Source organism: Astyanax mexicanus, chromosome 20 (assembly GCF_023375975.1).
Source record: "Astyanax mexicanus isolate ESR-SI-001 chromosome 20, AstMex3_surface, whole genome shotgun sequence".
NCBI lineage: Eukaryota > Metazoa > Chordata > Actinopteri > Characiformes > Acestrorhamphidae > Astyanax > Astyanax mexicanus.
The window spans coordinates 26,926,779-26,940,978 of NC_064427.1; the positions used below are offsets into that span (position 1 = coordinate 26,926,779).

At 37.3% G+C, this 14,200-nt stretch overlaps 1 long non-coding RNA gene across 3 annotated transcripts in view; it reads left to right on the forward strand.

The window, feature by feature from the left end:
* LOC125784859 (uncharacterized) overlaps positions 1 to 13,706 on the forward strand; it is a 368,340-nt gene extending 354,634 nt beyond the window's left edge. Inside the window, exons 2-6 of one of the 3 annotated variants that reach the window (XR_007427456.1) lie at positions 9,400 to 9,494; positions 10,448 to 10,668; positions 11,476 to 11,609; positions 11,737 to 11,931; positions 13,503 to 13,706. This is a non-coding gene — a long non-coding RNA (uncharacterized LOC125784859). The other 2 variants (XR_007427454.1, XR_007427455.1) reach the window with 2 other exon arrangements.
* The last annotated feature ends 494 nt before the right edge of the window (positions 13,707 to 14,200 follow it).

The window sequence follows — 14,200 nt, forward strand, 5'->3', positions numbered from 1 at the left end:
CTTCAGCAATTCCAGCCAGAGAGAGCTTGGGATCAGATTTGGGAACCTCTCTCCAAGCAAAACCGGTTTGCTTGTTAATGATGCTGTTATCTTTTGTACTAATTATTCTTTTTTCTGTAATAAATTTTCTTATATACAAAGAACAGTATCAGCGAAGACTTATTTCATGCATCTACATGACATCACAGCTCAAGATACTACATGAGCATGAGGGGAGTGTGGAGCATAGGGCTTGCATGCTAGCATTATATAATTGCTCCAGAGGCACAGCAACAATTGATATTGTCAAACAAATTGATGCAGAAAGACAATACTAGCGGGAAGTTTTGAAAAGAGTTGTTGCAGTCATCCAGTTTTTGGGGGAGAGGGGACTTGATGAGCTATTAGGATCAGCCCACAATGGTAATTTTTTTTGGGCATCATAGAACTCTTATCCAAATTTGACCCATTCCTAGCTGAGCACCTCCAAAGGTTTGGAGGTAAGGGAAAAGGTTCTGTGTCCTACTTATCATCAACAGTGTGTGAAGAATTTATCCATTTGATGGGACAGAGAACAAAGAAGGTAATTGTTAATGAGATCAAAGAATCAAAATACTTCTCTGTTATAGTGGACTCCACTCCAGACCTTGCTCATGTGGACCAACTTACTTTTATTTTCAGGTTTGTTAATAATGACGGACATGTAGTTGAGCGTTTTCTAGCTTTTGAGCCTATTGAAAACCATAGTGGGGACAGTTTGGCAGAGTGTGTCGTTGCTAGACTTATCCAACTGTAGGGGCCAGTCATATGATAATGCAAGTAACATGTCGGGAAAGTACAATGGAGTCCAAGCTCATCTTAAACAAAGAAACTCTTTGATTTGTTATGTCCCCTGTGCAGCACATTCACTGAATTTAGTTGGTGTCAATGCTGTTGACAGTAGCCCAGAAGCTGGACGTTTTTTTGACTTTGTACAGGCAATGTACACATTTTGTGCATCATCTACACACAGGTGGGGAAAGGTTTTCCGTGATACTGATATCAAACTCACACTGAAATCACTGTCAGGTACTCAATGGAGCGCACGAGCTGAGTCAACTAAGGCTCTTTGGAAATATTATGCACAACTGAGAGAGGCATTGAATGATATGTCTAAAGATATGGAGGAGAAATGTGTAACTCGAAGTGAAGCCTCTGCACTCTGTGACAAATTGGACACGTTGGAGATGGCCTTCATGGCATACTTCTGGGACACAATACTACAGAGGTTCCAAGCCTCAAGTCTGCAGCTGCAGAAGCATGATATTGACATATGTACAGCTACACAACTTCTCTTGTCTTTACGAGACTTTGTGGCAGCACAGAGAGATAACTTTGAGGTGTTTGAAGGGGCAGCTTTAAATGTCACCACTGCTGTCTCCCAAGAGTACAGGCATGACCTCCAGCGTACAAAGAAGTGCAAAATTATGTCTGATGATAGTGCAGAGCCAGGTGTAGCATTTAACGGAAAGGACAAGTTTCGGATTGAAACTTTCAATGTTGTCATTGACAAACTTGTTTCCTGTCTCAACCACCGTTTGAATGCATACACACACTTAACTGAGCTATTTGATGTTCTTTTCATGCCTGACAATATGTCCAACAGTGAGCTCACTTTAAAGGCTAACTCACTCGCTGCAGCATATCCTTCAGGTCTGAACATGAGCCTGGCGAATGGATTGATACAATACAAATCATTCATAACAGAAAAAGAAAAACATCCTAGTAAAATGCTCAAACCCATGATAAATTTGAATTTACAGTCAACCTTTCCAAATGTCTTTCCAAATGACTTTTTTTGACTGTGCCTATCACAAATTGTGAAGGGGAGCGTTCATTCTCCAAACTGGCTCGTATTAAGAATGAACTCAGGATTAGGACGCGCCAAAACCGCCTGAACTCACTGTCAATTCTGGCCATTGAATCAGATTTGGTCAGACAACTTAATTTTGATGAATTAGTGGATGACTTTGCAAGAAAGAAGAGTAGAAAGAAACATATTTAAAATAGACTCTTGAGTTAGGGTTAGTTAGTGACTGGTTGTTTAATGTATTACTTTATTTATGTTTTTTGGGCAGGGGAGGTGCGCATGGGGGCGGGGGGGCCCTGTGCAACTCTTTGCCCAGGGGCCCAGACTATCCTTAATCCGTCCTTGCCATCACTGCTCTAGGCTGTGTCATATATGCTTATCAGTTTAACCCTCTATTGTTTCCTGGGCTTGTAGAGCTGATGTCATGTAGGATTTTCTGGTATGAGAGAGGCAGTCAGACAGCTTGTCTTTCTTAAAGCTTTTCTGAATTAGTTTTTTTTCCATTATGATCGACAGGAAGCCAGGTATGCGCCGGTCGCTGTCGACGTCCAGCAGGGATGATATTATTTGCTGGTTTAAAGAGGAGCAGACCCTCAGAGTTTGTTTACAGCAAGGCGAGAGTCGAGTTGCCCCCTGGTTTCATGGTGAGTTCAAAGTGTGGGCCATCTGTGAGCTTTAATCCAAGAAAAACCTCTCTCTCTCTGTCTAAGTGTTCTGCTTCTAATTACTGGGTTTGTTATTATTATTATTATTATTATTATTATTATTATTAGTTCAAAGGATTAATGCTATTTCATTATATTTGTTTGCAATATTACTAACATAATAAATAATTATCTTACAGTCAATAAATTGAAATACGTGATTAAAAGTTTTTGATTTGAGCTCTTTCTCTTTGTACACAGGTATTATTACTCGTGAGGAGACTGGTCCGTGTTAGCGAGAGGATCTTTGGATATGTTCTTTCTTACAGAACATAGTCTATGACTCCTGCAAGTTTGGGCAAATTTCACTGTATTGTTTATTTTATATTAATTTTATAATTTTTTTATTCATGCTTAAAATTAAATCTCTCATGATTTTCCCATAATGCCAAAACAGTTCCACTACCATTTGAAAGAGTCTGTCCTAGGCTATCACCTCTGCAAGTTTGGGCAAATTTCACTGTATTGTTTATTTTATATATATATTTTTTTTTTATTCATGTTTAAAATTAAATTTCTCATGATTTTCCCATAATGCCAAAACAGGTCGATGACCATTTGAAAGAGTACAACATAGGCTATCACCTCTGCAAGTTTGGGCAAATTTTACTGTATTGATTATTTTATAATAATTTTTCTTTTTTTTATGCTTAAAAAGTTTTTTTTTTTCATGATTTTCCCATAATGCCAAAACAGATCCATGACCATTTGAAAGAGTCTGTCCTAGGCTATGACTCCTGCAAGTTTGGGCAAGTTGTACTGTTTTGTTTATTTTATCTTATCTTCATTTTGTTATATTTTATTTTTATTGTATTCTTTTATTTTGTTGTCTTACTTTATTTATTTATCTATTTTAACAACAGCTCTTGGGTGTAAACTGAATCGTGAGATCACAATTTCGTTCCACCTCATGAACCACATGTGATACGAATGACAGTAAAATCTCCTTGAATCCTTGAAAACAGGTCCAGTACCATTTGAAAGAGTCTGTCCTAGGCTATCACCTCTGCAGGTTTGGGCAAATTTCACTGTTTTGTTTATTTTTAATACTTGCTAGTATCAGATGTAAATTAATTCCCCAATAAGCCATCACAGGGCCACTGTGAGGCAGTCCTATCAGTTTCTCAGGCTATCAGCACTGCGTATTTCTGCAGGTTTTACTATAGATAGCCCCTTGCACTTGAGGTATTGGATTTAAGGTGATGGTTTTAAACTCACACCCCCTGTTTCTAGCACAGGTGTCTTTAACAGGTGATTTCTAGACTAGACTGTTTAGAAATATGCTGAGCAGTTTAATGGTGGAACAGTTAAGTGGACCTTTTTGTTTTATTTGTTTTGGCATTATTGGAAAATCATGAGAATTTTCATTTAAAGCATGGATTAAAAATAATAATAATAATAATAATATAAAATAAACAATACAGTAAAATCTACCCAAACTTTCAGTGGTCATAGCCTTGGATAGACTCTTTCAAATTGTAGTGGAACTGTTTTGGAATTATGGGAAAATCATGAGAAATTTAATTTTAAACATGAATAAAAAAATAAAAAAAATTAATATAAAATAAACTAAAGAGTGAAATTTGCCCAAACTTGCAGGAGTCATAGCCTATGTTGTACTCTTTCAAATGGTCATGGACCTGTTTTGGCATTATGGGTAAATCATGAGTAATTTCATTTTAAACATGAATAAAAAAAAATAATAATATAAAATAAACAATACAGTGAAATTTGCCCAAACGTGCAGAGGTGATAGCCTAGGACAGACTCTTTCAAATGGTAGTGGACCTGTTTTGGCATTATGGGAAAATCATGAGAAATTTATTTTTAAACCTGAATAAAAAATTATAAAATTATTATAAAATAAACAATACAGTGAAATTTGTCCAAACTTGCAGGAGTCATAGCCTATGTTGTACTCTTTCAAATTGTAGTGGAACTGTTTTGACATTATAAGAAAATCATGAGAAATTTAATTTTAAACATGAATAAAAAATATAATAATAATATAAAATAAACAATACAGTGAAATTTGCCCAAACATGCAGAGGTGATAGCCTAGGACAGACTCTTTCAAACGGTAGTGGACCTGTTTTGGCATTATGGGAAAATCATGAGAAATTGAATTTTAAGCATGATAAAAAAAATACAAAAATGAATATAAAATAAACAATACAGTGAAATTTGTCCAAACTTGCAGGAGTCATAGGCTAGAACATATTCTTTCAAATTGTAGTGGAACTGTTTTGGCATTATAAGAAAATCATGAGAAATTTAATTTTAAGCATGAATAAAAAAAAATAATATAATATAAAATAAACAATACAGTGAAATTTGCCCAAATTTGCAGGAGTCATAGCCTATGTTGTACTCTTTCAAATGGTCATGGACCTGTTTTGGCACTATGGGAAAATCATGAGTAATTTAATTTTAAACATGAATAAAAAATAAAAAAAAAATAATATAAAATAAACAATACAGTGAAATTTGCCCAAACTTGCAGGAGTCATAGCCTAGGTTGGACTCTTTCAAATGGTCATTGATCTGTTTTGGCATTATGGAAAAATCAGGAGAATTTAATTTTAAACATGCATACATTTTTTTTATTAATATAAAATAAACAATACAGTGCAATTTGCCCAAATTTGCAGAGGTAATAGTCTAGGATGGACTCTTTTAAGAGGTACTGGATCTGTTTTGGCCTTTTGGGAAACTCATGAGAAATTTAATTTGAAGCATGGATTGAAAAAGTAATATTAATATAAACTCTCTCTCTCTCTCTTAAACACTGATGGGATTGTTATGGTATTATATCAAATAGATAATGTACTGCACAAAATCTACAGTGAGGGGAGTTATTTTAATCCGTTTTCTTCTCGTTTCTGGGCTTAATGTATGTCTGAATTAATATAACCGACTGAAACGTGTCTGTCTCCCCTTCTCTGTGTTTTTAGCGTGCTCTCCTCCTGCGCGTCTGTTTACCGTAAAATCGCGCGTATACGCGCATCAAGATTTAAAGCGGGGATGACTTGACTTGGAATTTCCGCAGCGCGGATAGCTTGACTCCGGTGTATTCATGCCCTTAGTGCTGTCATTATCAGCCAGCATTGGCAGAGCAGCCAAAAAAATATTGAGAGCATGTGTGCTGTTTGACAAAAAGGTTAATTTATATAAAATAAAAAAAACACTTGAGGCTTGTAGTGTAATGGACAGCCACCTTTAATGGACAGCCACTGACACTGGTGATTTTTTTTTAGATTGTATATAACATTTTATTATTTTATTGTTTATTCTATTATAATTCTGGTCTAATTGATTCCTAAATGGTCAGTGAGTTTATTTAACTGCGACTGAGTGAATACAGCTGTTCAGCCCAAGGTGTTTCTTCAGTCCGGTGTTCTGTCGAATTTTCCTACCCATCGATACATGCTTCCCAAAGGTACTGCGCATGCGCCGACCTACACAATTTAATTATTTCTCGAGTTTTATGTATAATTACTCGGGTTTAGGGGGGTTTATATGCATTAAACGACCTGGACGCACTGTCATTGCACAAAAGTGTAAATGGAAACTAAAAATTACACTTATTATCATAAATAAATACAAAAGCAGTTTGTAATGAGCTATATTTACTATAACTTTGCCATGGTACAATGAATTATGCAATCCAAATCTAATAACGTACATCTACTGGAATATCACTGGGTACATGCCCTAAAATAGTGCTTCTTTTGTATTTTTACAGTTAAATATACATTGGGGCAGCACGGTTCGACAAGGTAGCAGAATTCGACAGAACACCGGCCCTGTTTCTCCAGCCCCGCCCGCCCTCTCATCAACAGACTTTTGGAAGAAACCAAAGTCACTGGAAAAGAGGGGGAGATCTGAGATTTTGAGGCATGATATTTAATATAATTAAAATAATATATTTCACCGTTCCTATTAAATTATGATTATTCACATTTATAACACACGTTTTAATACAATATAATATATAATGAATATATTAAAACACAAATTAAAAACCTTTCGGGCAACAAAAAACCCGAACCTAGTTTGAATGGTCGTGGCTTCACTGATTCAATCAGTAACAACAAGAAAGACGCCCTTTTGTCCGGGAGCTGCATGGAGTCTGCAGGAGTTTAAAGCCTCCCTGTGATTTATGGGGAACAGTTATTCATATTGGGTCAAATAATGTAGTGTTTCTTCACTCTGGTGCTGAAGGTCCGCTGCGCTGCTCTCCGTTTGTGTTTCCGCTTTACTCTGTTTTCATTAAAAGCCCCTCAGTGTTAAAACAACGGCACTAAAACAGGCGGAGCGGTGGGCCTTCAGCACCAGTAGTGATTACCCTGCCGGGTTAGAGGAGAGTAGCGCGGAGGAGCTCTTTTAGTCCCGGTGAGTAACTTAGTTAGCTGACTGTTTCAGCTCTCGGTGAAGCGCGGTCTTATTATGATACTAAGCTACAGCATGGTGAGACTATTTAAAGCGTGTTAATGGCGAATAACGCTGTAAGATAGCTAACGCTAGCGAGCTAGCCAGTGGAGGATGGCTGGCTAAGCTAACTAGCTTTTGGAAGAATAATAAGCTAATTATCTTAGCCAGCCATCCCCCACTCGCTAGCTCGCTAGCGTTAGCTATCTTACAGCGTTATTCGCCATTAACACGCTTTAAATAGTCTTACCACGCTGTATAAGCGTCATAATAAGCTAATTAGCTTAGCCAGCCATCCTCCACTCGCTAGCGTTAGCTATCTTAAAACGAGCTGTTGTAATTAGCTACAGTTAGCTCGAATACCTGCAGCAGCACCTGCTCATGCTGTTTAAGAGCTGATTCACGAGCTCCTCTCCCAGCATAATATCAATCAGCAGCAGCTTTTAAACCACGCTGTAGTTCAGTAATAAGATCGCGTTTCACCGAGAGCTGAAACAGTCAGTTAGCTAACGCTAGTTAAAATACCCAACAGGACTGAAAGAGCTCCTCTCGGTACTCCGGTCTAATCCCGCAGGGTTTTTGTAGATATTTAACTTCAGAATCTTATTAATACTGAATTAAAGTATGGTAATCTGGCTAATGTTAAAAAGTCAACTGGCTTTTTATCAAAACACTTTTAGTTAATTTATACCTAAATTAATTTAAGCGGTGTGTTCCCAAAAGACCAATAAAAAAAAAAAAAAACGGGGGGAGGGGGGAATAGCGCGAAAATTAGCGGCCGACTGCGCATGCGCGAAAATTAGCGCATCTGCGCATGCGCGAAAATTAGCGCATCTGCGCATGCGCGGAAAATATTTTCGCGCATGCGCAGATGCCGCTATTTTCCACGGCCGACTGCGCATGCGCGAAAATTAGCGCATCTGCGCATGCGCGGAAAATATTCTCGCGCATGCGCAGATGCCGCTATTTTCCGCGGCCGACTGCGCATGCGCGGAAAATATTTTCGCGCATGCGCAGATGCCGCTATTTTCCGCGGCCGACTGCGCATGCGCGAAAATATTCTCGCGCATGCGCAGATGCCGCTATTTTTCGCGCATGCGCAGTCGGCCGCTAAATTTCGCGCATGCGCAGTCGGCCGCTAAATTTCGCGCATGCGCATACCACGTTATATTATATTTAATTGGTCTTGTTGGAACACACCGCTAGGTATACATTAACTAAAAGTGTTGCTCGCTTCTGGCTCGGATGCGGCTGTGCACTTGGGCGCGTGCAATTCCACAGACGCTGCAACTGGATTTTATAAAGATAAGAGAAAAGAATGCTTTCGCCGTGGATTTGGCATGAAAAGGTAAGCTGCTGTTATGTTCTGATCTGTGCAGGCAGCTTAACGTAACTCCGTTAGACAACTAACTTACAGAGCTAGCGTTTGTTGTGTCTTCGGCTTAGTTTTCTGCAGTCCATGATTATTAGCTAAGGTGTTTAGTTTATTTTGACCCAAAACACGAGGCTCGAGACGCACCATTCACTGCATTTTGCATACTATTAACTAACCGCGTGAATCCACTGTACGTGCAAGTTAGCGTTAACTTCATCACGAACGAGTAACGGATTAGTAAACACAGTCTTGTCTTTTTTTGAATCCTCACAGTTTCTGTCAGAAAACACTGAAAGAAAACTTCTCCTCTGTCTCTGTTTATACAGCGATGGTTTGGGTTTAAAGCTGGGTTTGTTGTGCTGGATATTTGGTTAAGAGCAGGAGATTTTATAAGATGTGGCTGCATAATTGTGAACTGAGATCGCGGTCTGTAAAGTTACACCCGCAGCTAACCAGTGACTTTAAAAACCAAATAAACACAGCTGTTACTGGACTTGATGGGTTTAAAAAATGTAGTTAATTAGCAACAGCACTGCCAACACATTTCTCTGTGTGTGTTTCCGTCCCTTAATTAGTACTGCAGTGTACTGGGAGGATTATGCTGGGTGCTTATTGTTTCTCAGGTGGTAAATCACGTTTGTTGTTGAAGTTGCTTTTTTTTCCGTCCCACCATGTAAAATCCTGCCTTTGCAGTCCACTTTAAAATATTTCCAAACAGAGACGTGTAATATGCTCTTTCGATCTTACAGCTGCTGCTCACACTGCCTGAACGGTATGCCCACACATAGAAAAAAAAATAATTATATATATATAAGTACTAGAATCATCATCGCTTTAGAGACTTAATGATTAGACTAGCACTAGTCTACTGTATATTTTTGCGCACCCTCTCTCTGCATGAAGGTATGGAAAACGTAACATTGCACTTTTTGATACGTCAGGATCATTTCCTTTTGATTCCGACTCTATGAGAATTATGTGATCGGCCCTGATTTCTGATCACGTTATTTGAAGTGTGTTTAATGACTTGTCAGTTAATCCTGTTTTTCCACTCTCGTTAGGGAAGCCCTGGCAGAAGAACGAGGAGCTGTACTCTCTGGGTGAAGGAGGATTTGGCGCAGTGTTTGCAGGCTACTGACCTGAGGACCTGCTGCCTGTAAGTAACACACACACAGACACACACACACACACATAAAACTGGTGTCACTAACTCATTTTAAAATTTTAATACTACCTTCAGACAGCCTGTAACTGTTTTAGTTGAGTTTTTCTTTTACCTTGTTGTTTATTTTAGTTATTTTGTTTTTTTTATTTATCTAATTTTATGTTTCACCATTTAGCCCTTTTATTTTATTAATTTCATCCTTTTATTTGTTTTGTTACTGCTTTTTATTTTTGGACTTTTACGTTTTTATTTCATTTATTTTCTTCCTTTTCTTTTTTATATATACATATATATTCTTATTCTTATTATTATTTATTTTTAGTTCTATCATTTACTTTTTTAATATAATTGTGGTTATTTTAGTCCTTTGTTTTTTAACTGTTTATATTTTATTATTCTAGGTATTTATCTCTGTTGCTCTACATTTAACCTGTTTGCATATCCTTTTATTTTGATTTATTTAATTTTTTCGTAATTAAATCTTACATTGTTCGCTTGTTTTTATAATTTAAACTTGAGTTTCAGTCCCTTTAATTTTATGTAAGCTCGGCTGCATTGAAAATGAGGGTTACCCTCAATGTATCTACCGAGTAAAAATAAAGGTTGATTGATAGATTCGTTGAAAATGCAAAATGTTGGCTAAACCAGCTGAACAACAGTAGAAAGGTCACATCCACACAGAGATACTGGAGAGCAGTGGTCAGTTTAAAAACACAATTTAAACAAATTTTACACATTAAACATTTACCACCCAAACATGTAAAACACAGCACTGATGTGAGCTTTCACACACACGCAATGATAATACAGTCTGTGAGTTAACAGATTCGATGTGAGCTGCAGTTCTTTAACACTCCGTCCACAAGGTGAGGGTCAGTCTCTGTCTGTGGTGCTCTCCAGAGGAGAACTTTGTGTAATAGTGTGTTCTCTTTTATATTCTAAAGGGACACCTGAAGAACCTCCCCCTGGAAGTGGCACTCATGCACATGGCTGGTGTTGACTCATTCATTGCTGGAGGGACCTCAAGCTTCTCCATAGAGCTGCTGAACTGGTCTAAGCTTCAGGATGAGGTTGTGTTGGTGATGGAGCCTATGCTCCAATGCTCTCCTTGGACCCCTTCGATTACATCCAGGCCAGCGGATGCCTGCAGGAGGAAGAAGCCAAGGTGAGAGACAATAAACTAAGCATCTGCTGAAGCTGGTGTTCGTTTTAAGCTGTCCATAAACTACACGACTTTAAAAAGACTTAACAGACCAAAATCTGACACCCTCTCAAAGCTAAAGACTCATCACAGACTTTTACTCACAGGCTAAGATTTAGCAAAGACTGGGGGTCACTTATTGCAAGACTGCAACTAGATTCTTTCTGAGATTATTTCCCATCATGCTTCTGGTGGAGTTTACATATATACACTTTACATATTAACTTATAAACAAATAACGTGTATATCAATAATGTGATTTATTGTTGCTTCTTCCCTTAGCTCTCCAATTGGTTGTTGACGTTGTTTACGTCACTATTTGCGTGAGTTGAGTCTCAAGACTTGCGATAATAAAAAATAAACACAGTTGATTTTATCGGAGCGCCAGTACCCAAACCCGACTGACTTTCAATCGTAACCACCTTACACTTAACGATTGAGATGACACGACCGCAACTCAACTGCAGCTCGACCCTAGCCAGACTCTCGTGATTTTATCCTGACTCTGGAAATTTGTCTGCAACTGTGAAATCGTTGGAAAATCGTTAGGTACCTGACCACTCCTCTCTTCGCCCTTAATGTAGCAGCTACCCACTGGATAACTGTTTGCCTGTTCTATAGCGACTGTAATTTCCTTCTGTCTGTTTCTGTAGGTACTTATATATTTTTTTATTGAACGTGGCAGCGTGACGACAATCACAAGTATTGCAAATGTTGGGATAAATTTCAGCCAATTTAACTTTACTATAATGTGCTCTGTGTACTCTGCAGGTACTTCTAAGGCAGCTAGTCGAAGGCGTGATTGAGGTCCATGCCAGAGGGGTTCTGCACTGTGACCTCAAGCCATAGAACATCCTGGTTCAGATGTACAGTTTGGAACCACACCTTCATCTTCTGTTCTTCTGGTATGGGTTTTCAGTGAACACTACAGACAGAGAACTGTCTTCTTTGTAGAAGCTACCATTACTGAATAGAGATTCAGGTCAAAAACATTCCTTAATGGACAGTCACTGTCTCTAATTTACTTTTCAGGACCTTTCTCATGAGTGGTTTACCCATGAGGCCAAATCCTCCACAGTGTTGCAGATAGGAATCATCCTGCTGCGTGTGAGAGGTGACACCAGCACGGAGATCACCTCAAAGAAGTCTCAGATCATCTCTCCACCATCTGCTCTACGACCCCTGTATACACCACGACACAGCCACCACATCAGGCACACCAGTCAGGTACCATATAAAACAATAAAAATAATAATAATAATAATAAAAAAAATCTATATTTTCAATCTCTAGTTTAGAGAGTTCTCTAGTAGAGCTGGGCGATTCATTGATTTTATCGATTAATTCGAATTTACAGTTATTTAATGTGTGTTTTTATGAAAATCGATTTTCTCTGAGTTTTCATTTTCACCACAGACGCTCCTCTGTGGGCACAGAGTGAGCTTAGCTAGCTCCCTCCATACCTCCCTCCTGCGCGCGTACCCCCCGCTCCTCACTCCCTCCCTCCCGTGCGCGCACAAACACATACACAAAACACATGACGTCGGAGCTTAAGAGCAACTAGCTCCGTGATCTGGAGTTGGTTCGGTTTTGCGGCGTCGGACGTAGACCAAACAGGTCCTCGCTGTAAGGTGAACCAATTTATCACTATACCTTAAACAGAAACATGTAGCGGAGTGGGAGAAGTGCTGCTACCATAGGAATGAACGCAGCAGCAGCACTAGTTCACCGTTCAACGTTAAACAAGGAACTGTCCCTGGCACATCTTCCAACCGTGTACCAGGTTCTGTATGCACTACAAGTTAAGATGTTTTGCATATTCATGAGAAAAGATCTTCTCATTTTATAGAACACTGGCACTTATTTAAAAGCTTTGTTTTGCAATTCTAGCCCAATAGGGAAAAGTATTTACTTAAGAGCATATTAAATTGTACTTGTTTTCTATTTTCTACTTTGTAAGTTTTATCAAAAAAGGGCACCATTTTATTTATTTCTATTTGTTTTTAAGGGTGTGTTTATTTATTTATTTTTTAAGTTTGAGGGTGCATTGTGTCAGTACCTAAACTATGTTGGAGAAAGCTTTCTAAAAGTTACTAGATGTTCTCACTGTTTACAATAGTTTTTTTTTGCTTGTTTCTGGTTGCACTTTAACCACAAACGGAACATTTTAAGTGAAAACAAATTATATAAGAACTAGTTTTTAACAATTTCTTTATCATCTTTAGTTTGATTTTTAGTAGGGGAAAAAAATTAAATCCAAGATTTAAATCGAAAATCGTATTTAAAAAAAAAAAAAAAATCTAAGAGGTTTTTTTTGGGCCATATCACCCAGCTCTATTCTCTAGTTTAGAGGGTTTTTTTAATAAAACACACCTAAGGAAAATAGCAGGTATTAATAAAGCTATTGATTTATTATCTTTTGATGTTTATTAATTAATTAACTGTATTTATCTTTATGTAGTATACTGTTAGTGTTTTAATCCATACACTTTTTGTATATATTTCTTTTATTGCTTAGTTACTTGCTTTATTAATGGTTATTGTATTGGTGTTTTAGTCTTATTTTGGGCTTATATTCATTAAAAACATTAACGTTTGTCTTTTAGTGCTTTAATCAATTAATATTGTACTTACCTTTTACTATTTTACTATTAATCTTTCTGTACTTAATTTTTATTTAATTTTCTTGCAGCTTTGTATTACATTGTTTATTAATTGTATGTCTTTATACGGGATTTTATATTTGCATTGTATATATTTTTGTTTCATTTAATGTTTATGCTCTTTGTTTTTTTCAGATTTTTACATTTTTAAGTTTGTGTATTGACCCAAGGTCCTCTCAAGGTTTCTATCTCTCTTTCTGAGAATTTTCTTTGCCGCTGTCTCCTTTGTGCTTACTCAAAAGAGGATTGGACACTTTTTTTTTTTTTTTTTTTTTAAACTGTTCTTAATTTTTTTAATGACTGTACATTTCTTTGTCAATAAATGTTTTTTTATTGCTATCACTTGTGTCTGTTTATTTGATCACACTATCGCTAAGTTTCTTGAAATGTGTTTATGGAAAAAATGTACTTTTAATATTTTATTAAATGTGGATTTGATGCCCACATTCAACCACTTTTTTAACACTGCAACTAAACACTGAAAGAATCAATGAGAAATTATTGATTTATTATTAATGTAATGAACAGAGATGTTCTGAAGTTAAAAGCTGATTATCCCATGTGTCTCATATTCCTAAATATGATAAGGTTGATAAGGTCATGTCAGCTCCAAGGACAATTTCAGTTTTGTATTTCAGTAAAAGTTATTCCTTTAATTGAATTTATATAAATAATGTATCTGGTAATATACAAAGGCTCTGTGTTGTTACACCTTTTTGTTAAACTTAAAACCAAAGTGTAATTTTTCAACAACTCGCCTCTATGTGATGTTTGACTACTTAGGAATTACACTGACATTACTTATACAAGTCATGGGATAGTAGGTTTGAGGC